General features: G+C 41.5%; 2 long non-coding RNA genes across 3 annotated transcripts in view; one reads left to right on the plus strand and one right to left on the minus strand.

Annotated features, from left to right (window-relative positions):
* The window catches only part of LOC108351966 (uncharacterized), a 103,430-nt gene extending 87,913 nt beyond the window's left edge, over positions 1–15,517 (minus strand). Inside the window, exon 1 of one of the 2 annotated variants that reach the window (XR_005489227.2) lies at positions 15,193–15,516. This is a non-coding gene — a long non-coding RNA (uncharacterized LOC108351966). Of the gene's footprint in view, positions 1–15,192 lie in introns of both variants that reach the window. The other variant, XR_005489228.2, reaches the window with a different exon arrangement.
* Positions 15,518–16,205: 688 nt separating this feature from the next.
* The window catches only part of LOC108351965 (uncharacterized), a 31,096-nt gene continuing 21,985 nt past the window's right edge, over positions 16,206–25,316 (plus strand). The window contains exons 1-2 of the long non-coding RNA XR_010054666.1: positions 16,206–16,242; positions 17,506–17,631. This is a non-coding gene — a long non-coding RNA (uncharacterized LOC108351965). The remainder of the gene's footprint in view (positions 16,243–17,505; positions 17,632–25,316) is intronic.

Consider the following 25,316-nt stretch of genomic DNA (forward strand, 5'->3'; position numbering starts at 1 on the left):
ACAGACAGAGAGAGAGAGAGAGACAGAGAGAGAGACAGAGAGAGAGAGACGGAGAGAGAGAGACAGAGAGACAGAGAGACAGAGAGACAGAGAGACAGAGAGAGAGAGAGAGACAGAGAGAGGAGAGAGAGCTGAGTTACACCACATAAAACATGATCTCATTAACATATCCCTTGCTATTAAGAAAATTGGTGTTTCAACGTAGGCTGAACTAAAATTTACCTTTGCATTGTTACAAAAATGTTTAAGGAAAGTGTTAAATGAAGAGAATCTTTTATAGACAAGATTGCTAAGCTATTGCTTTTTAAAGAGAAGCTGGTTTGCTTTCTTTCTTTCTTTATTTTTTTTCTTTTCGATGCAGTCCTGGGGCAACCATTTAAACATCAAAAATGTACTTGGATAATTACAAATATTGAATGTTAGTTATTCATTAAGGCAGACCTGGCATTTCACTGATCTTAAAATTATAAACCTGCAATAAAAAAAAAAAACCTAACACATCAGTAATTTAGAACTGGCTTCTCTCCAAAGGTAAGGTTTACTTTACCAGCTTTAACTGATTTGCTCACAATGTTAGCAGGCAATTTTGGAATTGTGTAACCAAAATCTAAATGGCTTTTAATAGCCCCACAGAATTAATATGTCTTCTACAGTGTGTGCGATTTATTTCTGTATGCCAGTACATTCTGGTTCACTGATAATTAGCTTCTGGGATCATTTGTAGGAAAATAGGTGTACAAAAGATCTCTTGTAGATTCCCCCCTTCTTGTTTGATTTTGTTTATTGTCCTTGGATTTCTTCCATAGATAGTAAGTCATTCATTTCTCAAATATTGGACCCAATTGTGTGCCAGACATTACAATTCATTGTGGGACCTGGGTGAAGAAGATTCAGTTCCTGTCTTCAAAGGATCCACCATGTGGTAAGGGATACTAGAACAGAAATGAACTGTATTTAAGTGATGCACTAAATCCCACGGCAGGAGCTTAGCTCAGGTCTTGAGAACGTGGGAAAGTTAGCCGCCACCTGTGGACCTAGCTTCTCTGAGCAGGGTTGTTTCTTTAAGAGCCTGATTAAAACTTATCACTGGCAAAAGGCATTTTGGACAAAGAAATGGAGACACAAACAATGCTGAGTATGTTAGAGGAAGTTAATTAGTTAAGACTGAACAGAGGTGTTCTGTATAGAAGATGGAAGGGACATGGACTGCCAACAGAAGTGAGGCATCTCGCACGGGCTTTACATTCTGTGCTAAGTATCTTGGCAGGGGGGAAAGTGTCTGAACCAGAGTTCCATCCAATCTCCAGCTTCCTAGGCATAGGATGCCCTTGATGTCTGTCCTCAACATTCCCTGAAGGTGTTGGCATCCTGATTAAGTGACAGAGGAATGGTAGATTATGAGAAATCTAGAAGTGAAGCCCAATGTCCCTGAGGCAGCTTCCACCACAATCACGTCATACCTGCCTCAGAGTTTCATTTCCGATCCTTCATGTGTACCCCCACATAAAACTAAGAAACGGCTTTGGGATTTAAATCCCAATGATTTAATTTACAAAAATCAATAAAAGAACCAAATTAAAACAGAATAGCAGTGCTTTTAAGAATAGCTTCTCTGAGTGGGTTTCGTTGGGCAGACTCTAAGAAGACTGATGGAAACTTAGAGCTGACAGAAATATTTGATGCCAGGCAAAGACATAAAGACAATGGAGAGTGGGATATGAAATACAAAATGATATCTCAAATCATGCATGCATATGTCTGCATACATGCTTGAGCAACATGTCATATATGTACACATGTAAGTGCTCGTTTTCTTTTGCACCCTACGATTTAGGCAGTGGTATGGTTGTCCAGACAGATGTGGTAACTGTTGGGAGGGTAAGGTATCAACCACAAGCATTCACAGAAAAGCATTTCAAAGACTTAATTTGAATATTAAGAGCAAACACAGGAAGCCTCAAAGGAAAGCAATGACATCATCAATCTAAGCTTGGGGAAGAATTCAGGGAGGAGAGACCTCCCTGGGAGCTGTGATCTGGAAACACTCTCCATCTGGAACAGGAAGATGGAAAGGAAGATCTTGGCTTCCTGGACACATCTGGTTGCCCTCTATATGACTCACTTGCTGTCTTAAAATACAGAACAAAACACATCTTAAGGAAAGAATCATTTGCCATGGCTTACGGTTCAAGAGAATACATTCCATCATGCAGGGAAAGACATGTAGGGGCAGGACCAGGGTGGCAATTGCTCACTTTGGTCTCTACCGTGTAGAAGCATAGAGTAACATGGAGTCGGGCTAGGCTGTAAAGCCTCAAGTCCTGCCCCTTGCAACCCATTTCCTCCAAGGAGGCTCTGAGAACAGAACATCAGTTTGAGGCTGTTTAAAACATAAGCACTTAGGGGGTACATTTATCTAACCCACGACAGCCTCTGATCTTGTCCTATGGGTAGAATGGAGAAATTTAAGGCCTAAAGAAAATGGTTGCCATGTAGGATCTGGATGGGATGCTTTATTTTATTTTGTCTGTCTAAGATTCCTCCCTAAATCATGTTTTCTTACATTCATGGTCCTTCCCATTACAGAACCTCAGACTCTTATGAAGAGAGTATGAAAGAAGGGAACCCTCTTTTCAGAAAAACAAAAACTAAAGAATAAAAATGCATCGTTGCATCCAAGATCCCTCAAAATCAATCATCCTTGATAATCACCCCAGATAGCAGGAAGAATTTTTTTGTGTGTGTGTGATGCAAGCTGTTGTCAGATACTGTCTGTCATTCAGAAAAACTCAACTCTGTTCTCTAAACACCTAAGGCATAAATGCCTTTTGTCATGATAAAAACAGGTATAAAAAAAAACAAAAAAACAAAAAACAAAACAAAACAAACAAACAAAAAAAACCCTCAGAAGCAAAACCCAGGGCCAACTGGTCAACCTGGGGGAGGGCAGTCAATGCAGCCCTTGTGTTTTACTATGAACAACAAAACTGATCTCTACAAGTCAGGACCAAGAGAGAAGCATGAAGTTACTAATTATACACTCAGGGGTTTATTCTTCCCTAGATACGGATGCCTAACTCTCTTCAAAATGAACCAGAGTAGAGTCAAAAGTGGAGGGGAGGCTGGGCTCTGAGGCAGCAACTGCAGAGGTAATGAAATCCTCTTATAAGCCCATGTTGCCTCATAATGATGGGGTATTTTCAAAGCTGGGGTTTGTTAACTAGCAAGGACTCAATGCATCTATTCACTACACCGCCTTCCAAGGAAAAGCCCCCAGTGTGTATTGAATATTTTAGTATTTTCTTAGAAATGATTAGTTTTTTTAATTGCTACAAAAAGTGTTTAGGCAAAACCTCTTTCACAATTATTCCAGTAAGGAGTACAAGTCAGGAGCTAAGGAAAAACAGAATTTTACCAACTTTAATTTTGCTCTTTTTTTTTAACCGCATTAGTGAACAAATAATGAAATAATATCTGTGGTATGCACATGAGGTGAAAGTGTTGCATATTATGCGAGACAATGGTGTGATACACTTTTAATCAGAAACGTGAATTGACACTCAATGCTCTTATACACATTTTAAGGCAGTGTCCTCCTGCTTAAATGCTAATGCTTGAAGAGAAACTAAAAACTACAAGTAGAAAAACAACCTCACCCCTAAACTCTATAACCTTCAGATTATCAAAGATTTTCCATCTTTCAACTGTTTTTCCCCATAGATACTTTTAGTTTTACAAAATTGAGATTTTGGATCTATACAGTTCTGATTTATACTTTTTAATGTTTAATAGTATACCTTATTATAATTTTATTAGACAATTTGTGAAAACATTATTTTAATCAACCAGGTCAATGAAAGTGTTATTTCAATTAATTTAACAAGCAGGGCTATGTGGGTCCTCTTTCCCCTTTCCTTTAATGTTATAAATAGACCAAGTTCTACAATTTTTCCCATAACATTTTCTATGTCAAATACTAAGTTATTTCTATAAGTGAGATTTCTTAGAAGGACATTTTGATACACAATGCCTACTTAAAATTCGAAGACAATCAAACCAGGCAGATAGTTGAAAAAAAATCAGTCTATCAACTACCTTTTGTTAATAATTGTCTTTTTAGACACAATACACTACTAGGTTCTCAGCATATTCTCAGAAATATGATGGCATGAGTTTTTAAAGAAGACGTTGGTATATTACAGTAATTCTTTTCAGGTTTGATTTTGTGTTTGTTGGATGATGACTGAAGTTCTGAGAGTGAGGGATCTAAGGGTGATGAATGGGAGGAGCCATTGCTCTGTCTACCATACTTATGCACTTAATTTTCTCTCTTTTTTTTGTTTATTTTATAAACATTGGTGTTATGCCTCCATGTATGTCAGATCCCCTGGAAATGAAATTATAAACTCTCCTACACTGTCATGTGGGTACTCGGAATTAAACCTAGGGCCTCTGGAAGAACAACCAATGCTCTTAACCCCTGAGTCATTTCTCCAGACCCCATTGTTCTTCTTAAGAAAGACAAAGACATCAACCAAACATGGCATTACAAAGTACAATAAAACCAGGAACATACAATTGCATCAAGACTGGACAAAGCAACTCAGTAGAAGGAATAGGGTTCCACAAGTAGGCAAAAGAGTGAGGGACATCCCATACTCCCACTATTATGATTCTCATAAGAATACTAAGCTACATATATGAAGAGGAGCTAAATCAGGCTCCTAAAGGCTCTGTCAACCCCATGCCCATTAGGCCTGGTCAGTTGTTTCTGTGGGCTATGTTCTTATGGTGTCCCTGACCCCTCTAGTTACACTGATCCTCCCCACTACCACCACGTCCTCCACCAAACTCCCCAAGCTCTGCCCAATGTTTGGCTGTGGTACTCTGCATCTGTGCCCATCAATTCCTAGATGAAGTTTGAAGTCTCTGTCCTTTTTGATGTCAGGATGTAATTAATATATGAGAGAGGAGGAGGAGGAAGAAGAGGAGGAGGCTAGATTGAGAACATGTGTGTATATTTGTAATAAAAAATTAACATAGCAATCAAAAAGAAAAAAAGGAAAGAAAGAAAAACAAAGAGAAAAAGATGCTAATGCTGGGCCATCCAAAGCGTGTAAGCCACTCTTCTCCCTCTAATCCAGAGACTGCTTAGGGTGAGGTATGTGACAATCAAGGTGGGAAATCAAAGGCCATGGTGGCATTTGGATATTGTGGCTGGAACAATGACATGGAATCCCTGTCTGACAGTGCTACAGACTGATGTGTCTAGTCACCATGAAAGGAATAAGTGTAATTCACCAGAAACAGAACCAAGAAATACAACCGAGCATCCTGAGGTACTGTTTAAACCTGCAATCCAGGGACTAGATTAAGTGACTAGGTTCCAAAAACAATGATGCTGTTGAAAAACTAGCTTGAGCTATGGTTCTGCCACTTGTGTGAAAAAAAACAAAAACAAACAAACAAACAAACAAAACAAAAACAAACAAAAAACAAAAAAACAAAACCCAACTTCTATTCTAAGAAATGACCTTTTCTTGTATAATAGTCACTGGTTAGGAGTAAATACGAGAAGCTGGGTTTAGCCTCAGATGGATGTCAAGGTGAACTACAGAACTGGAAAAGATTTCAGGATCGCCCCCCTGAAACAGCAATAACTTGAGGAACTGAGGCAAAATATAAGACAAACCTTAGACTGAGCCTCTTGAGTGTGCAGATTGCTGTACGAATTGGAAGAGCGGGGAGTTTTGCAAACACTGCCTGGTGCACCATCCAGAGGAAAACATCGTAGCATCTGCCCACCCAGCCACCCTAGTGAGCTTTATCAGTCTTTCTACTTGCATATGATCTTTGGTTTTCTTTTGATGCTCACTTTTATTATTTAGAGAATTTAGAACGTTGAACCAGAGAAAGAGAAGCATAGGACTCAATGCAATTCAAACAACCCTACATTGCCTGGCAGGCAGTGCCTGCCCCTGAGATCTCCAGCAGTCATTTTTGCAGGTGAAGTTTGGGGGGTTTAGAAACAACTGCCCATCATTCATCTTTGGGTGACATCAGCGGGACTTGTTCTTAGTCTTGGGCAGATGGAGTACAGCAAAGACTCAATTCAAGAAAGATGTAATTGCTACAAGCATGCATCCACGCTCTAAGTACACACCTACCCAATTCACACATATGGATGCCCATGGAAACTCACACACTCAAAGGTATAAACACACCAGCCATGATGTCAGTGAGTTATCACTGTGATAACAGTTGTGGGAGAGGGAGAAAGAGCTGGAAGCCATCCATACACTTACACTTCTAATGTTTCACTTGTACTTGAGTTTACTCTAGTAGGAAGGAAAATGAAGAATGAACTAGCATTTTGTCATTCCTTGACAGTCATTATTTGTAATAAATCCCCAGGAAATTTGTAATCTTTAACGCTCAGACGCTCCCAATCTATTTGCACGATTTAGCTGAGATCTACAGATACCCACCCTACCCTCTCACATCTTGCTTTCTGTCCCCTTGGTTGAATTGTCAGAGAAAAGTAAACAGAGAACTCTGTTCAAGTTTCCTTTTTTACAAATGAGCCATAAAATTGTCCATTAATCAGTGCTGGTTCCCAGGAGCCAGTTTGCATTGTGGACATTTCCCTTCCCTTTCCTGATCCCCATTTTGTTGAAGAGATTATTCAGAGGGGTGTGGGGTAGGGATGACATGGCACACAGTAATAAACCTCAAAGAACAGAGTTAGAAAAGGCCAGCTTTTGTCTTTTCCTGTATGCAGTGGCCTGAGCCAAATTCTCATAATTCAACCATTCAAATTCCAGATTTTAGTCCTGTTCATTTGAGATATACTTTAGTGTTTAAAATACTCTTTCTCTTTCCCAGAGGACACGGAGTGCCCATCTACTCAGACAAGTGCTACATGTAAGTTCTTTAGTCCTATAAACATCCCCCAAAGGATCTTCAGGAAAGGAAGCCAGGAGCCCAGAAAGACTGAGACAGCCTGAGTCATCAGAGTCCTGCATGTCAGGGCTCTCGCCTATTGAGTGGCTGAACAGGCATCAGTTCTGATAGCCTCTGCTCTTATATTCAGAAGGTTTCTTGTAAGAAACAGAAGGAGGAAATCCATATGAAGGTTGAGCTGTCTGAGAGCACAACAGGGCCAGACTGCCCACCTTCCAGCCATGGCTTTCTCTGGGGAACTAGTGCAGAGACCAGCATGCTACCTGCCTACCCGATTCCCCACCACAGCCCAGTCTGATGAGACTCGCACACCCAAACTCAGACACTTATCAACAGACAAGTTCTTTTACATCAATAGATTTACTACTCATTGGTTTTGAGTGCAATAAAAAATATGCTAAACCCAGTAGCAAGTTGGTGCAAAGCATTGTTTTGTTTTGATTTTCTAGAAGGGTCTCCTATCATCCAGGCTGGCCTTGAACTTGCTATGTAAGCTACAGGTGATCTTGAACTCCTCATCCTCCTGCCTCTAACTCCTGAGTGCTGGGTTTAGAATGTGTTAACATTCTCTGTTTTGTGTTGTGCTAAGGAAGGAACCCAGGGTTTTATGCTTACTAGGCAAGCACTCTGAGCTGTATGCCCAGGACCCCAAAATTGTTTTTAATGGGTCCTTCACAAAAAAAAAAAAAAAACTTTCTTCATTTGGTTCAGGGTGGCTGGTGCCTTGTGGAACCCCTCTCTTTCTTTTGCATTTAGCCCCATATTTATGTTTAAAATAAAGCTCCCATACCCTCTCTTAAGGGATTTCTTTCTTTTGCTTCACCAATTTCAAAAAGCTAAACTGTTTGTCTAACTCTGTGGGGAGAGAGACCCACAAGGATAGAATAACTGGCAAGAATCTGTTTTTCTAAAATAAAGTCACCCTGAGGTTAACATAGAGGCTGAACGGTTTTAAAAGTTTATCTCACAAGCTTTAGAGCCAAATACCGACTACCCTCGGTAATCTAAATACATTGTTCTGAATTGATGAATTGTTCATGAATCTTCTCTTGAGAGGGTGGATGGCTTCGTGGTCAGCCTTCTTACTCCATAAGGATTCCTCCAATAGCACTGCCCATCTGAACGTCTGGACTTGCTTTGGTGTGACTCACTCACACCTTCTGAGCCTTTGCTCTCATTCAGAGAAGTGTGAGTTCCTTGAATCATCGATGTTAGCACAAACATGTTTGATTTCGCTAACATACCTTAAGACTTTATTAGTCTACCTTCCTTTACATCTCCTACAGGCTTTGGCAGTCTTGCACATTTAATTGAAACACACTGACTTCTATAAAAATTAAAAAGAGAGAACATGCTTGAATCCAAAAGGAATTTCTCATAATCTCTCTAATATGAGCATTTGGACAGTTGACAGTCCCTGCTGCCTTGCATCCCACAGCGTTGTTTATGAAGCTCAGATATGGTCTCATCTGACTCAGGATCTGTTTCAGTCAAGCTGTGTGAAATCTCTTGGCTTTCATGTGTGTGGAGATAAAAGGTTCGGGTGCTGGGGGCAGACGGCACTGTCCGGACTGGAAGCCAAGAGACATCTTCATTATGCATACTTCCCTTGGCGTCTGTGTTACCCAGGAAAAGTGTCCTGGAAAAGCAGCATGCGGATGGCCAGTTCCTCTGTCATGGGATCTGTGTCTGGACAAGAACTTGCCAAGTCTGTTCCATCCATCTGCCCGGCCCACTGACTTGTGTGGCTTCCTAAGTAACTTAACCCTGACTAACTGCCAGGTGAGCCAACAGCCACTGAGTTCCTCTGTGAGGCAAATCACGTTATCCTTGGAAACAAACGATGCATTTTAAGAGTAACATATGCAGTCCCTGGCCTCATTCTCTGGCATGCTGTTAGAAGTCAAAAGGGATTCCCACTAGGACAAGGTGGCCCTACTAGGAGTAGGTGAAAATCTCAGATAATCCACGTTCCCCATGCAGCCATTCCAGTAATTCTTTCCTTATTGACCTTCACAGGAGAGACCAGGTTGTTCTTGGATAGCAAAACAGGATTGCAGACAGACTCCCACTTCATTGAGATGTGAAGAAAATATACTACCTTCCCTACCACTATGTCACAAACCCACCCACGCTCTCGCAGAAACATGCAGATGGACCCACTCCAACAGAATTCAGGTCAGCAATTTAAATTGGTTTTTGGACATGAGGTGAATGTTCCATTTTCTTTAAAAGAAAAAAAATCTTTTTACTTCCATACATCTTGTTTTAACTAGGGGTGCTGTGTCCATAAAGAGAGGTTGTTTATCACTCCATGAATGAAGAACTGAGCCAGCTGAGAAACCCCTGGTCTGCCTCTACCTCAAAGCTCTTAGGACCATCTGCCACCTGAGGAGGGCAACCGAGTCCTGCTTCTGTATCAAGTAATTCTATGACCTCCAGGGTGAGCCTGTGAGTTCCCTGAAATCCTGGCCATGGTGTCTGTACTATGGTCCTCAGCAACTTCCTACTACTGGTTGGCATGAAGGGCCTCCCAAAGACCTTTGTTGCATTTCTAAAGTGAGAGACTTCGCTAAGAACATCAATTCCTTACCTCCTTTACCTGGCCAGGAGATTCCTCCTGAGGCCAATCTAGTGGAAGACGGCAGCTGAGACATATCCCTCCTTTGAAGCTCATGAAACGTCAACAGCTTTCTCTTAGGAAAAAGGGATAGGAGGGAACATTCTATACTATAATATAAAATCTTGTCCAAAGCTTAATATTGTAGAGGAATCATAATTTCAAGCAAAATATTAATTTTAAAAAACTGGAAAAAATGCCACAAATATTGTAAAACATAAGAAAAACATAGTTTATGTTGCTATCTTAATCACATCTCTAAAATTTCTTCCTCAAGTTTCAGCTATAAAGTTTTGATTGGCTTTCCATTTAACAATGATTCGTATTTTCCATAGAAGCAAGAAAAATGGTAGTAAGTTTGGATCGTCCATGGTGGATCAATATTTGCCCAAAGTGTTAAGTGGAGCAAGGTTAAGCTCACATTAATAACTTGGGGAGACTTCATGACTCCCCAAGTCATGAAGGTTTGCTGAAGTCATGCTGTAAGGTTTACTTCCTGAACAAACTCTTATGGAGCACGGTATTCTAGCTGTCTTGTTGAATGGCTAACTTTTTATGCTCTTTGGTCGATAGCACTAATTACCAGTGAGCTGGTTTCCACAGTTCACTTTCACATTGGAGCTTTCAAAAAGTCATTGTCCACATGGGTATGGTGCATCACCTTCACGAGAAAATCAAACCTTCCTCTAATGTGCTTTTCTAACTCCTGTCTCTTTAAGTGATCAACCAGGCCAAAAGCTGACTCACTTCAATGGGAAAATTGTTTGTTTTTCTCTTATCAGACTTGAAATAAGAACTTGCATTGCAATTTTATTTCGGGTGGTGAAATATTTTATCAGATTCGTAGAAATGCATCAGCATAATTCCATTGTGTGGTCCACTTATATATGCTGCTTACAAAGCAAATTCTTGGCAGAAGAGAATCTTAATTTTTGAATAGGAAGCACTGAAAACTGAATCTTCAGTTCTCGGACCTTATGCAAATGATCATGGGAAATATAATTTTACAGGAACTTCTGGTCTTGTAGCTTTTCACACATTGTTTTTCCTTTGCCAACCCGACTGAGAAACAGAATATGATGAGAGTTTTCTGGCTCCATGCTTTGATACCAACAGAGTTACTGTATAGTCAGTTCTAATATTAGAAGGCAGGGCAGTGGTTAAAAACTTAACTGCATAAAATCTGAGTGTTATTAAGCATTTTCCACCAAAGCCACACCTATACTTCCTCAGATTAATTCCTTAGCTCAATGCTACATTACTTCTTGGTACTTCAGTGATGGCTAAGAGCAGGGGAGACTGCTAACATTGCCTTACTTTATGGACTCACTGTTAGAGCTGGTTCTAGATGTTACAGCTCAAAGACCATTAACCATAAAGTCAACAATATATAAAACCTTCAAAGTAAATCCAGGTAGGTGACCACCATTTCAGAGGCCAGCGCAACTTGAGAAGTACAGTGAGGAAAGAGCAGTATGAGGGATATTATACCCCTATGGAGAGGTTTTGTGAAAATAACCAAGACAATGAATAAAAGAAATCCTGTTTATGATTACATTGACCCAACAACACTAAACAATGTCAATGCTGAAACTCTCCCTTTCCTCCAAAAACTTTCACTGGTTTAAGTTCCAAATGATTGCAACAGTAGGGATTAAATTTTAGTGATGTGCATGTGAGTCCAGCTTAGCAAAACTTTTATGATAGTCTTTGCCTATTGTATTCCTATGGTATGGAAACTTACTTGTGTAGAATTGTGTCCCCAATCATGCTCAGCAATGCAGAGACATACACATAGACATAGCAATACATAAATGTCTGCACCTAGAGGGTTCATGACCATTCAAAACTTGTGCAAATGTTAAACACCATTTTTACCTTTATATCTGTTTGTCCTCACCTTGCCCATTGCCAATCTTTGCAAGGGCTCTGTGTTTCTAATGTCTCAGGCCAAAACCCATGGGGTCTTTGACTTCCCTGTCTTTCAGTGCTCCACTATCGCTGCACTAGATACTGTTGGCTCTACATGCTAAAGATACTCAACCTACCCTGGCCCCGCCCTTCCACACCCTTCATCATCTTACAGCATCTCACCTAGACCACTCTAATGGAATCTGCTCCACGGTTTTTGTATACAATCATGCTTGGTAGTTAGCAACCCGAATCATCTGTGAAACACATCCATTGTCCTACGCTTCTCCCAGGGGGAACTGTTGGCTACTGATGAGTGCCGGGAATCAGGGTCGAAAAGGGTGACAGTGAGATAAAGGATGAGGGTAAGCAGAACTCACTCTCTATACATGGATGAGATTGTCAGAGAACAAATTGTATCAATTAAAAAAAGATAAGAAGGCCGCAAGTTTGTGTACAATCATTATCTGTTTGAAGCTTTCTAGTGGCTGTCCACTTTTCTTTAAAGTGGCAGTCCTCACGGCTCATAGGCAGGGTGCCCTGACTTCTTCTACAATTTTATTTAATGAAAGGTGATCAAATTAGAAGGGGAAACGGGACTTAAAATGTACGTGTCACTGATACTATTCCAAAGACCCCACCCTCAGGAGATAATCACAAACGGAATCTCAAATTCACACACATTCCTCCTATGCTGTTTACAGCATCCATAGTGACTGACGTGGAGGGAATGTTGTATGACACAACTGCCTCCACCCAGTGATATGCGCTTACAGGAACACGGCATGCCCATGTGTGGTGGCTGGGGATTTGAACTCAGACCTCGTGATTACATAGCAAGTCCTCTTATGCACTGAGCCATCTCTCCAAGTCCTAGATATAGTACTATTTTTAAATCTGTAATGATATAATATTTGTGAAAATGATAACTGAAAAATAATTCAACCACACAAGATAATCTAATCTTGACAAATATATGCACATGGATACACATTCTCTCTCTCAGGTGTGCGCACGCGCGTGCGCGCGCACACACACACACACACACACACACACGTATATAAAACAAAAGTCAAAAGGAAAAACCCCCAAAGAAAAATGAAGTTAATTGGAAAACAGTCCATTTGCTAAATGGTTGTTATCTTTATTTTTACTTTCTTAATTTCTATATTTCTTCTATTGTACATTTGTTTCAATGCCATATAGTTGAAAAGGTTAAATGTTTACCTTTAGACTGCTAATGAAATGAATATACAGTTAAGTTCACATGAAAATTATCATAGCTAGGTGTGTGGCACATGACTGTAGCCCTGGCATCTGTAAGGCTGAAGCAATAGGATTGCAGATCTGTGGCCTCCTTAAACAATTATATAGACTACAACAGTGTGTACCATGACCACTACACATTCCAATATTTTCCTACCAAGGAGAGTTTATAATTTCCCCCCTTTAAGTCCCAAAGTTTATAAGAATCATTCATTTTAAGATTCATATGTTTATTCATTTGTTTATGTGTGTGTATGTGTCTGCCCTTCTGAGTTTAGGTGTACCATGTGCAAGCAGGAGCCTTCGGATGTCAGAATGGAGGGTCAGAACTGCTGGAACTGGAGTTACGGGCAGTTGTGGGTCACCATGTCGGTTCTGGGAACCAAACCTCTGAAAGGATCGTAAGTGCTCTTAACCACTGAGCCGTGTCTCAGACCCCCAACTCCATCTACAGTAAGAGATAGTTTTGTATATTTTAAGCATTTAATATATATATAAAATATGTAGCAAATTGTTAATTTATTATATATTAACTTATAATTATAGTTACACATACATATTTGGAGATATAGATAGATATTGATATATATAGAGATATCTATAGGTATAGATAGCTAGATATAGATATAGATATTGATATAGATATAGATTTAGATCCAAATACACAGACTGAAAGGTTCTTCAAGGTTCTTGCCTCTGGGGCAAACCGAAAGGACCAATGTGTCTTCCTAGAATTCCTGCCCAAAGCAAGGAAAACGTGATTACAGATTGAGGTAAATCAGACAGGATAACATCACCCAGAAGTTTCAAGGTCACACATGCCTCTCGTCTCTACCTTTGAGAGAATTTTAAAGGGGGTAGCGGTTTACACGGAGCGAGGCTATGCGGACAAGGCCCCTCGATGAAAAGGCAAGGGAGAGCCGTGTTATTGCACTTGAACTATGATGTCATTTGGAATGCATTCTGCCAGCCTTGAGAAGCAGGAAACTGAGCGAGCACAGGCGGGTGCTCAGTCGTCTGCAGGCACACACATGTCCTGACTCTTTATTCTCACCACAGGAGGATACAGAGGGAGGAAAACGGAGGGATATGGGGGTTACGAAATATTGCCAAAATATATAGCTGTTAAATTGCAGAGCTGGCTTTCAGACTCAGGCATCGAATTCTATGGTCCCTTCCTTCTTAATCTCCCTCCCTGGGCACAAAAGAAAGAGGAACTCCCCAGATACTGCAAGATTCATTCCCTGTGATCGGTGGGAATTTTTTAAGTGGGGAAGGAGTTATATTCCGTTTGTAGAATGCTTTGATGGCAGGCGTGGGGCACGTGTGTGCATGTGTTTGTGTGTGTGTGTGTGTGTGTGTGTGCATGTGTTTGTGTGTGTGTTTGTAGGTGTGTATAGGTGTGTATGTGTGTGCATGTGTTTGTGTATGTTTGTGTGTATGTATGTGTGTATATGTATGTGTGCATGTGTTTATGTATGTGTGTGTGCATGAGTTTGTGTATGTTTGTGTGTGTGTGTGTGTGTGTGTGTGCATATGTGAAGTAAGAGATTTGCTAATGCAATCATTCTCCCATTCTTCCATTGCAGTAAGGCTGAAGTGCCTTCCCCTGACAGGAATAAACCAGCAAATGAAACAGGAGGCACAATCGTTCTCCTCTGTGAATCGCTTGAAGGGCAGACAATCCCTGGTCCATCCATTACCACGTAAATAATTAAATACCCAGAGCCTGCAGCCAGCCCAGGTTGGGCACTTGGTGAAGCAATTCACATTAAACATTGGTGAGCAACACACTTGGTCAGTCATTAGCTCCTCCTAGTGGCTTCTTTGGCCATTGGTCAGGAGGCAGCTAAGGTGTTGCTGTCTTAGAGGAAGCCCAAAGTTTCTTCTGCAGTGGTAACCTTCTCCATCTCTCAAGCCATGGGATATGGTCCCACCGTGGACAAGACCACACCCCTGAGCACCAAAACTGATTTTGTCAACAAGCTGTCGTTTCCCAGAGCCATAGCAGAGCCCTGACCCTTCTACCTTTGTGGCATTTATAAGTCTGTCAACCCAGATGCCCAAGCCCATCTAGAAAGGAAGCCCAACCACAATTATGTTCTCTGTTGGAGATGATTAGAACTTCAAATGGGAAAACAAGACAAGGAATATAGAGCGACCTACAGGTGCCTTGCCTTTCAGTTACACTGAGCTCCTGCCTGTGAAAGAAAAAGCAAGTGCCACAGGGAAGTTTAATCACTTCAAATACAGTAACCAGGCCATAGCTCCAGGGAGGGAAGTGGGGGGGGGGGAGGGTAGGGATGAAGTAAGAGAGACTGGCTACCCCTGATTTCTCCATTCGACCTCACACACACACACACACACTCATCCCTTCTATGGAAATGACTCCCCTTTGAGAAACAGCAGGTCCCAGGCCACACCATTCATACCTGTCATGGATTTGGCAAAGTTCAGTATTTAGGTCTCCAAGGACATCTTGGCATCTCAGAGGGAGGTGAGATAGTCTGAGTCCCACAGAGAGGATAAGTGTCATTAGCAAGCCAGAAAGTATAACCAACCGTTGGGCAAATCTAAAGTAGAATTGCCTGCCTCCAGGTAACTAGGACAGTGGCAGATCAGCAAGTCCAAAGGGCAATGCAGTCAAACACGTAGGGAGACCTCTACATTCTTTCTGGATCCAAGGCCACTGGGTCACCTAGGCTGACTTGTCAGGTCTCAATCTTGCCAGTCCGTGTGCAATCACAGTTAGGTCTAAGACCTGTAATCTACCCCACACTGAGTAAATATACATCGATTTTATTATTGATGTCACTGGGCATTAAAATTCCACCTCTTCCTTACAGTGGAAGTGACATAAATCAGATGGAAAGGTTATTTCAAAGGGTTATACAGTTATTCACTCAGCAATGCTTAGACACAATCATTCCCATCACACACACACACACACACACACACACACACACACACACACACACACACACACACAGAGCTTGGGTTGCTCACAAATGCTTTAGTCCTTCAAAACCAGCAAACATTCAAGACCCACTTCACTGTGGAGATTGTCTAGAAGAAAAAAAAAATAAATAGGAATGCTGGAATTAGTAATAAATCTAGGTTAAGTCCTGGCTTTGCCCTTGAGCAGGGTTCCCGTAAGCAAATCTGGCGACATCTGTTAGTTTCAGTGCTAAGGAGGGCCACTGTCACCCGATTTACAAATCTGCCTGTGGGAAAGGGTTGCTGCTATGTATTAACTGCTTAACAGAGCCTGGTTCAAGTAAACCCCTTCAAAAGCCCAGTGCTGTGCCCCGTTCCTCTTCTTGGCAAACTCACTCCAGTGAATCTCGAATGCAGGGAATGGGGAGGGTGTGGGTAGAGGTATATGTGTGCTCCAAGAGAACTCCAGTAGACAACAGAGGTGTCAGTATTGTGACCGTTCTAGAATGTTCTTTTCCTTCTGTCTACTGCTTTGGGATTGCCTGGTGAGATCTGCCCCCTCCCCTGCCCCCAGCAACCACATCTAAGGCTATCTACACATCCTTGGGTTTTACAGATAGATCAGTGTCCTCAGAATGAGGCAGCCTGTCATACTCCTAGACTGTCTCCTCCATTTAGTTTGTGTTTTTTCTCAAAACCTCTGACCCCTCCCTAGGTTCCAACAATGTGTCCTTACTCACACAGGCAATTATCCCAGAAATATTTATGATGAGCCAGTCACCCTGGGATACGAGGGTGAGCAGGACATCCTCAGCTCTGCCTTCACGGGGAGCCTGTTCTTGAGGAGGAAACAGACAAGAGAATAAAGCAGGCGCACCATGCTTTAATTATAACCTGTGACCCCTTGGGCAACGGCTATGACAGGGCTCCAGAAGACAACAGAGGTGTCAGTATTGGGGGTGGCTCATCACGCAGCATGTGATTAAGTGGGAATCTTTGGAAAGACAGAACCAGGAGGATCCACAGTAATCCTCAGTGGGACCTTGTACGGAGGAAGCGAGTGGGGGAGTGGGGGAGGGGTGTGAAGGGCACCCTGTCAGGTCACTTTCCTGTCTAGATTCTCTCCCACTCCAACACTGCTGAGCGCCTAAGGACTCAACCACAGAGACGATCCTGTGTGGCTTCCTCCCGTGTGTTTCCCTAGCGGCTTATTTTTGGTTGGTTTGTTTTAAAATTTTCTCCGAATGTGTCAAGGTCTTTTCACAGCCATATCCTCACTTCCCTCCCTGGAATCATCTGCTAGTGTCCCTCACAGTTTCTGTTGTTTCGCTGGTCTCACAGATGCTCCCATGGGTGATCTGGGCAACAAGATCCCAAAACTGCCTCAGCATACGGCTTTCCAGAGGCTCTTTACCCAGGTTAGACACTTCATACTCTGCAGGGTACGAAATGCTTCTGTTGGCAGTACCTCCCTGGACATTTCACAGCAGTCAGCTGGAACCCAAGAGTCACATGCTTCTGGTGGCCACCAGCTCGACACAGCCAATTCCAGCATTTTCTCCTGAAGGCTAACACTGAAGTCCACACCCCTTCCCCCCACACACAGCTGATATTCTTTTTAGAGGGCACCACAAATTCTCTTGGCACCTTTTCTACCTCCCTCCTTTCCCCCTCCACTCCTACTTGCTCTCCCCAACCCCACGCAGATCCTGTGCTGATTGACTAACGTCACTGGCTTATATACCAGGGAATCAATCAGAAGATGCCTTCCCACGCAGAGAGCAAAGCTCTCGTCTCTCCTCCAACAGGCTGCTGCTGCCTCTGACATTTCTTGCATGCCCAGACGGAGCCTTCGGAAGCCTCGCCCACCCCTGTCACTCTGGGCCAGCCAGCGGTTCTCGACCTACGGGTCCTGACCATCGGAAAACAAACAGGTATTTCTGATGGTCTTAGGAACTAAGACACCACTCTGCTTGGAAGCAAAATTGCAGTTATGAGGTAGCAATGAAAATAAATTTATGGTTGAGATGTACTAGTAGCTGGGCATTCGGGGACCTAGCAGTGGCTGCTTCGTCCCCACCAGCAGTCAACACAAGGGCTCTGCTGATCCTCCTCTGCACCCTCTGCTGAGTACAGACTTATTCCTGCTGGCTCTTTCTCACTTGTTTGAATGGGATCCAGTTAGGAAGGGCTCCTTGAAGCCCTAGGTTCCAGCAGCTCACCCCTTGCAGCCTTCCGGAGAAAGGATGTTGGCCCAGCTTCGCGGTCTTTATTTCACAAAAAGAAATCGGTTCACCAATGTCTTTACCCAGCCCACTCAAAGAGCCCTCTGTGCAGACGGTGCCTGCTGGCCTGGGTACTGTCCTAATTTGATTTCTCAGAAGCTCCTCTTTCTGCCACTGTGTGATGGGGCTCAAGGACTGAGGGAATTGATAAATGGATTGCATTTGAACCTCGATAAAGGATTTTTATTTTATGCCTCCTTTGAAGCCAAATCCTTCCTCTGCAGTCGAAAAAGAAAAGCGTTCCACTTTTTGCTGTCTCTTCCCACACAGATGTTCCCTTCTCATGTTTCAGGGTTCCATTCCAGGTAGAGGAAGAAACCACTGTTCCTTCTACCTTAAATCTCAGCTCCCACCCCCATCCCCAGGACAGACCACCTAAGAGATACTGAGAATAGCAAAGAATTCAATTTACAAATCATTCTTATCCAGGAATCAAAAGCTAATACCTGTTCACACATCATAGTATTTCCTTACAGTTTTTTTTTTTGCATTATAGATCCAAAGAATAACCAACTACCTGTGTCCCCCCCCCTCTTCTCTCTCTCTCTTTCCCTCCCTTCCTCCCTCCTTCCCTCCCTCCCTCCCTCCCATGTTAAGAAAGCATCACTTGACACATCTTACAGCCTGCTCTGATTTCATAGTTATGAATCTTCGAGCCAGGATTACTCCTTGATCTAGCTGCTGACCTTTAGAACAGACAAGTACATCCAAACACATGTTAGGGTATTCACTACCACAGCCATCATACTTAGCTGTCTGTAAGTTAGAGACCGTTTAGAATCCAACGAGTAACTGATAGGACAGAGAAACTGTAAGATTAAACATGGAATATAACACTATGAAAACATTATAAGTTGTAAATACACTTGTACGCGATACAAATACGTGCATAGAATCGTGTTTATAAAACGCATTATGCTAAGAGAAATGAACAGGCTCAGAACCATGAGTGGCACTCACTATCCCTTTTATAAGGCACCAGTTTTAAAATTATATTTAGGTACGTGTGTTTTCAAATGTTTATGTAGGTCATGGAGCGCTAGAAAGGGAGTCAGCAGAGGGGAGGAAGAGATGTTCGGGGTGATGAAAAGTAGAATACACAATGGATTCTGTGGAGAAGAAAGGCAGGAGGGAGGACTAACAGGAAAGGGAGTCAGGCTGAGGGAGGAGCCAGGTGCAAAGGGCTGATGACAGTAGACATGAATGGGCAAAGACGGAACAACCATGCCACAGTGGAACTTATTAATTAAAATAATGACAAAAAATCAAAAGCAGAATACCACAAATTGATACGTTTACTAAACTATGTGTACACTTGGGTCTTGTCTTTGACAGAAAGGCCCATGTATTAATTTTTGTTTCGTGCATATGGTGTGTTCATAGCCTGGCTATCTTAGTGCTTTAACAATCAACATTCAATGTGTGCAAAAAGGAAGAAAGAAACCACTAGGGATCATTCAAATCCTTATTTTTCTTAAAAATGGTAATCGCTGGCTTGGTGCTACAGTGTGTTAAACTACATCCTTATCTCAACTCTCTGATTTTATATTGAGGGGGTTGAGGGAGTGTGACATAGAGACAAGAATTATCTGACTAATTTAGGGACAAGCCTAGACTAGAATCCCAAGTTCTCAGTTTCAAAAGTCTAAAACCTCATCTTGTTTCATACATGTCATAAATCTGGAAACACATTATAACAATGGTTTTGTGTGTGTGTGTGTATGTGTGTGTGTGTGTGTGTGTGTGTAACAGAAACATATGTATCTCATACTGCTATTTTTAAAGGGCAATTGAATCTATACATTTACACATCAGTACTGTCTAACCCCTGGGATTTACTTCAACATTTTCTACTCTAACCTCATATGGGCTTTCTCTGTGGTCCCTGAGAGGGGGCCCCATTCAATAACATTAGTGTATTCATGTGGCATTATGAAGAATGCAGATTCTGGGGCCTCCTCAAGGTACATACAACTCCAGGGACAGGCCCTAGTCTACCATGCTTGAACTGGCTTTCCAGGTAACTGATACTTGCTTCAATGAAACCACTTGAGCAGAGGCAACAGGCAAGATAAGGACAAGACAAGCCAGGAGGAAAGTTACAGTGCCCTCAGTACCCATTTCTTTACTTTCTTTGCCCTCCTTCCCTTCCACCTCATCTTCTAAACTAGATTAACTAGAAAATTGTTCAGAACCTGGATTTCAAGGTCAGATGACTTACACTTATAAACCAATTAGTTCCCATGTTATGTCTACGTATTTGCATGATCTACTAACATCTTTGTTGCTACTTCTCCATTTACAAAGTGTGCTAAATGCCAGTTATACCCTGTTGGCATTACTATTTGGAGATCATTTGCTTCTGGTGAGCTTAAGGGTCTTTATCAGATATCTTGGTTATTGTCCCCAATCTCTGTACTGCCTTCTGTCTCATCAGATGTGTTTCACTCGTGCTCTGAGTACCCCCAAATGTTTATAGATCCAACATTGGGATTCCCATGTTTCGTAGATTCATAAGAATTTTCTTATATTCTAGTCTTTAATAGCGGTTAATTTTAATAAATTGAGTTATGTTTTCTGAAAAGCATTCTTTGTCCTGGAGCAATACCTGTGAATATGACTTCATAATAAGCATTGCCTTTGTACATTGCTATGGTTTGGGTCTTAGGTGTTCCCCCAAAGCACATGTGTTAAAGATTAAGTTCCCAGCATGGTGTTATTTGGAGGTGCGAGAAGCTTTAAGAGTCAGGGTCCATGGAAAGTCTACTGTTCATTGGAAGTGTGGCCCTGAAGGGGAAGTTTTGACCCTAACTACTTCCTCTCTTATTCTTTCCTGGATCTGAGGTGAGACTTGATCTGCCACATTCTCCAACCATGACATGTACCCTGTCACAAGCCAAAAGCAATAGGCCCATCAATCAGGATAATCAACAATGGACCGAATCCTCCAAAACTATGGGCCAAAATAAACATCTTTACAGGTTGACTTATCTCAAGTATTTGTTATTCTAATAGAGAAGAAGCTAACACAGAGATATTATCAAGCTGAGATGAAGTCACACAATATAAGGGCAGGCTCTATAGAAAGATAAGGGCTCTTCTAAGAGGATGAACATTCAGACACAGAAATATACAAGAAAAGGTCATGTGACACACTGGTAAACTATTGGAGTTACATTCTATAAATCAAAACCAAAGACTGTTGGCAACTGCCAGAAGGTAAGTGAAGGCCAGGAAGAATCCTCCTCCTCTACTGCCTTCAGGCTGAGAATGGTGCTGCCCAACACCTTAACTTTAGACTTCTGTGTGACAGTGTGTGAGTTTTATTCCATACATGTACACGCAGTTGGTGGCAAATTGTTGCACCCACCCCGGCAAACTGATACGTAAATGGCCTGACATCATAAAATAAGCATGCTGATACTTCAAAGATGGGAGTTTGGGGTCAGGTGATGTGCAGGGAAAAGCAATCTCCAGCAGGAAGAACTCTCCAGTGTATTGCGGTTTCATCAATCACAGTAAAGTGATTAATGACAATCGTTACGACTCCTTGCTGTTGTTGTTGCATAAAAGTTAACTTGCATGTGTTATGTCATTTTTGTGAGAGCAAGACTCTGTGTAGCATTGAGGAAATGGCTCTCTCCAAGTTTAAAAGCCAAATACACTGCAACACTAAGTGAGTAATCTTATTTTTCCAAATATTTTCTTCCCAGTACACAAAATACCCTCATAGTTTTAAGTTCAAGTGCATAAGCTCTTGCAAACCACTGAATTTTGCTTCCACAGATAACTGGTCTGTAAAAAGTGCTTTTAGAGGACTAATTAAATCAAAAGTGTGGAAGAGTAGATTGTTGGCTAATGTTTTGTGAAAATAATATGACTTAAAGAAGAAATGCCTCTTGAAGAACAATTTAATGGAGTTACACTGTTACTCTCTCAAACACCAGAATTCAATTTCAAATATTGTCCCATTTCTTATAAATCTAATATCTGTGGGACTCTAGTTACTATTATTGAATAAAAGATAAACAAAAATATTATCCCCGGAACACATAAGGTTAAACAAACCACATATATCTTTAAGGCCATGCAAATCACCAAGTATTAACAGCACCACAGTGACAGAATTTCATACTCAAAGCTTTTATTTTAGAGATTCGGCTGAGGGCAGAAATGTCTGCCCTGCCTTAGTTTCAAAAAGTCCTTACCAATGATCAATGGAAGCCTCGTCAGTAGGTCTGAATTTCACACGAGCACAAGCCGCAATAACAACCCACCATATTCAACCAAATATGCTTTATTCTAAATGTGTTCAGTTCTCAGAGATAAACCATTTTTGTCCTGTTTCAAAGCATAGGAAGATCAGAATGCAGAAGATAACCGCAGCTAGAAATTATAAGCTATGGGAACGTGAAAAATTGTAATTATTTATCCTGGAAAAGGTAATTAGCTGGCAGATGCCCTGCCCTAATTAAAACACTCTGTCAATTACTTGGCCCCATTTATCAAGATCTCCAACTTCTCCAGATGATTCGGTTGCTCAAATTATTATGTGCAGCGATATTTTTCCACTCCCTTCATTAGACTAATATGCTTCTCCTCTTGTATACTTAGAAATGATAGTAGAATCTGGTTCCACTACCTAACACCTCTCCGGGCACTTTCCCATGAGAGGAAAACACTTGAGACATCTTTCAAGATCATCCCACTTTAATTATAACAAGTTTAAAAATATTAAATAACGATCATGTACAGTCACCCAAATAAAGAGTGAAGAAAAAGTGAAGGTCACAAGGAGAGATTCATGTTGGAGAAGTATTTGTTATTGGATGATTTATTGAGAGTTAAAAATAAAAACACCACCCACATTGCTACCGGTCTTGCAGAAAGGTGTGATAGAAGTCCAAGACTGCCTTTAAACTTCAATATACCAAAAAGAAATGAGTTTTCAAGATTATTTCCTACATTGCAATAATGGGAACACTGGCTATGTATGAGGTCCACAAGGGCAGAGAGGAGACACAGTAGTAATTTATATATTTGTTTGCATTTTACATTGTGCTATGGGATAAAAAGAGGAAGACGAGTTCTGTCTTGATTTATGAGTTTGAAAAGGTATGGAGTTGTGGGTTGGTGAAATCACCCTGAGAATACCAGAGTCAAGTTGGGGCATCACAGCACCAGAGTGAAGACAGTAGATAAATTGGAAAGAGTTCAGACGTAAGCATGGAGAACGATAAAGGAATTAGAAGACACGGCTCATGTGGCAGATTGAAGCTCCAGCCGATGCATCCATGAGGAGAGTTTGCCAGGGTGATGACTAAGGTGGTGACATGATAAGACTTGAAAAGCATAAACAGCCAACCAGCACAGGAGGAAGGCTGGGGTTCGAGGTGCTTGTAACATGTAGAGATGAGTCACGGACAGGCTTTCAAAGACAAGATGGAGTAATCCGAATGTCAGGAAGAACTGTACTCACAAAGGACTTAATGTCCTTAGTCAATTTCTTATGCCCACATGATGACTCTTAGATCATTTGCTATATCAGAGAAAGGAAGAAAGCAAGCCCCGGAGGTAACCATGGTTACAGTGCCTTCCCAGGACCATCATCACTCTTGGGATCCAACCTGCCTGGTTAAGTCAAACTAACCAGGGTAACTTCTTACAACAGTGATGTTGATGCCACGTCTCCCCAAAGCTATCCATGCATGCTAAGCATCTGGCCCTTTTATGTAACCCTTTAAATATATATATATATATATATATATACATATATATATATATATATATATATAAGAGCTGACATAAACATCTGCAGAAATACAGGAAGCTATGGCATCTCCTTTCTTAATTCTTTTTAAGATTTCTTGGTCTACAATAATACATCGAATCCCTACTCCTCCGTTTTTTCTAGTGTGTGTAGGTTGAGAAGATCTACAACTCCCTATTTACAAAGTTTCAGCATCATGCTTTGAAGGCACTCATCTGGTTTAAAAATGTATGACCACATTCCCTCCCCTCCCGTGCTGTGCCTGTGTGTGCGTATAAGCTTGCATACAGTTTTTTGTTTGCTTTTAGAGGGACACTTTTTCATCTTATTAGTTTTCATTATTTTTTGGTTTGTCTGGGTTTTTTTATTAATTTTTTGTTGAGTTTTTTGCAGTTGAGTTTGTTTGGTTTTGTTTGGTTTGGTTTGGTTTGGTTTGGGTGGGGCACACTGTGATATGAGATTTGGAAATCAGAACTCAGGTCTTCACAATTGTGCATCAAGGACTTTTTCATTTGAGTTAGCTCCTCAATCCAGAAAACCATTTTATTCGGGTTAAAAGGTTAACACTTGCATCTATCTTTTTTCTGTGCTAACCATTTCGGGGCTGCTATAGCTGTGGGGAAAGAACCATGAAAAAGGTAGAGACGAGTGGGTGTGGCGATGGTCCAATAAAACTTTATAGAGACAATGTAGATATCCTATCACTTCATGGGCTGTACAAAGGGCTTGTCTTTTGGCATTTTATTCATTTAAATATTTAAAACATCTTTAGCTCGAGTGCTTAAAAAAATCAACAGGGAGGTGGATTTCCTAAACTAAGAGGCTGAGGAAGGAGTCTTTGATTTTATTTCTAGTCACACCATTTACATTATTGAGCTAAACAACTTCAGATCCTAAATGGGACATTAAAGTTTGTGAATAGAGAGAAAAGTCTTTCAGCCATACCACAGTCAATAGAACTGTATGAAGGCAAAGAACACAGAAGTATGGCCTCATCAAATGGAATCTCCAGGGGCCCTCTGTTAATCAGCTACTGTCACTTCAAAATAATCAGTTGGATTTCCTCAAAATCATGAACCAGGAGAATAACAGGCGAGCGAATTCTCTACTTACTTTCCACTCTTTTACCGAGTTGCCTTATAAAAGGAAAACAACTAAGAAAATAGCACTGCCAGCCAAAACCACCTACCTTTGCACCACAGAAGAAAACAATTCTACAACTTGTAACCTTCCTTTTCGGTGTTCAAGGCCGACCTGCTTCCTCTCTGCATCTTGGACAGCTGGTGGGCGTTGGTATTTCCCTGTGCTTCTGAGTTGCTAGGCTGCTGCTGAATAGTTTCTCACATATGGCGTTAGAACGAAGTCAGACTCACAACTGAGGTGATTTAGCCTCTGAGCGGTTCCTGTCAATGCTGAAATGTAGGAACTCTTCTTCTACGCTTTTCATGCGACTTTGCATTTCTTCCCTGTGGGTCGGAATGCCCATGGAAGGCTACTGTGACCCCTGTGTGAACAAGCCACAGTCTCAAAAGCAGCATTCAGAGACCGGAAGGTCTGGCCAATG

Source organism: Rattus norvegicus, chromosome 9 (assembly GCF_036323735.1).
Source record: "Rattus norvegicus strain BN/NHsdMcwi chromosome 9, GRCr8, whole genome shotgun sequence".
NCBI lineage: Eukaryota > Metazoa > Chordata > Mammalia > Rodentia > Muridae > Rattus > Rattus norvegicus.